The sequence below is a fragment of the Staurois parvus genome, unplaced genomic scaffold (assembly GCF_062004578.1).
Source record: "Staurois parvus isolate SC_StPar_1 unplaced genomic scaffold, SC_StPar_1.0 ptg001227l, whole genome shotgun sequence".
In the NCBI taxonomy this organism is placed as follows: Eukaryota; Metazoa; Chordata; class Amphibia; order Anura; family Ranidae; genus Staurois; species Staurois parvus.
In genome coordinates this window covers 7,972-9,963 of record NW_028319023.1, presented here as the reverse complement: position 1 = coordinate 9,963, position 1,992 = coordinate 7,972, and positions in this window count along the sequence as shown.

The following is a 1,992-nucleotide window of genomic DNA, read 5'->3' as shown; positions in this document are numbered from 1 at the left end:
TTTATGTGGGGCCCTGGACGTCCTGCAAGAGATGCAGGGCAATTGTCCTGGGTATTCATGCACACCCCTGCCAGGTGGGTTAGTGGAGCCAAGTGTCATCATTAGTTCCTGAATTGGGATCTGGGCCTCAGTGTGGAATGTAGGGGTGTCATGGATCCCCACATGCCACACCAACAGTGACTAGCTAACCGAGGCACGCATGTGTGGCCGTGACTTGGGGTAAGAGGGAACAAAGGGGACCTAACTTTGAATATATAAAACCGTATATAAGATCAGCCGTGATATTCTTCCACAGACCGCACTACCTTTTGGCCACCACCAGATGGAGACTCCACTCCAATCCAGCTGGTCGACCACACACTGGCAGATACAAATCTTATATACAATCTGGTGCACTGATTAGAGTTGAGGACCAGTTTAGTAATTACACACCCTTCTAGAGTCCCAGCTTTCCTACAACTAGAACCCCAGTGTTAATCACTCTTCCACTGTCCACACACCCCCACACCAGACACACCACAAAGGGTAGCCTGCCACCACCCAACAGTTTATCCGCAGAACGGTCTGATGGGACACCCCACACACACAGATCTCCATCTGGCAGATCTGTTACCTTTGCAATCTGCGTACAATCTGCCCACACACAGTGCAATTGCATACAGATTGGCAATGAGCTTGACTAAGCATTTAAAGGCACTAAAATACAATACAATCTAATCTCTCCAATCTAATCTCTCCAATCTAATCTCTCCGGAGATATGAGCCCGAGCTTAAATACACAGAAGTCACTAATTAATTTTAAGATTTAATTTCCCGAAGTGGGCAGTGCATAAAATATGTACAAAGTATAAAAAGTTACAGAAATACAAGAAGACACACAAATGACTATTCACTATAAAATAAAAGGGAATAAAAGACAGAAGTAAAACTTTACCAGGATTTACCCTGTGACTGGAGCAAGTCAGAGAATCAGCAATCCGTTGGTCGATCGAACCAGCTCCATTCGAATAGCAAATCCCAATGTCCGAGTACTCAATTTATGGGGATATGGACATAGGCAGGACATTAGTCTTCGGCCAATTGACCCTGGGTGGTGTTCCTGTACCTGCCCACAGGATGTTCTGTGTGCTGACCCGCCCAAGTTCAATTGGACCAAGAGTGGCTTGAAACACCAAGTCGGGGATTGGATTTCCGACACCAATGCTTCAGCCCAATCGCGACAGTACCAAACACCATTTGACTGTCGCACTCCAGCGCCACCTAGCCATTTCCTGCATTTTCCTGGCATTCTACCTAATCCACAAATATGGTTTTTATATGCACACAGAATGCCCTACAAGAAGGGAGTATGTTCATCTCTCTACAACTAATATTTTAGCTTTTATGGGGGACGAAACATACTTCTTTGATGTATGTATATTCCTTTTAGAGCTTCCAATGTCAGGTAGACAACCTGTCTGGAGCCTCTTACTCCAAACCAGTTTTCCCAGAAGGTGACAAAACTTTATTTAGCACACAGGTGCCACTTCCAGAGGAAGCCGGGCTTTTCAGAAGCCAATTGATGCTAATTGAGGAGCCTCTGTGTCTAAGTACCTCTGACTGAATATGCATCTGTAATGACAATGGAATGTCACTACAGTTAAGATTACATATTGCTACTGATCACATCTACTCAAATCTGTACATTTATGTCACCTGTACATTACAACGGGTTTTGTTCAAACGTGGGAGTATTTGGGGGTTGTAAGACAATTTGGGAAATAAATCCAGGGGATTGGGGGCAGAGAATTTGTTCCAAGATGGGAGATAGGAGTTTGAGGGATAGGATATGTGCTGAGAGGGGGATTTGGGAGGAGGGCTTTGTGCTTGGAGGAGTGATTAGGGGAAGGGGGATTTGTGCTGAGGGGGATGTTGAAGAGGGGGGGGGATAAGGGTTTTTGCTGGGATGGGGGGTGGATTTGTGCTAGAAATGGTGAGAGGATTTCTGCTGGG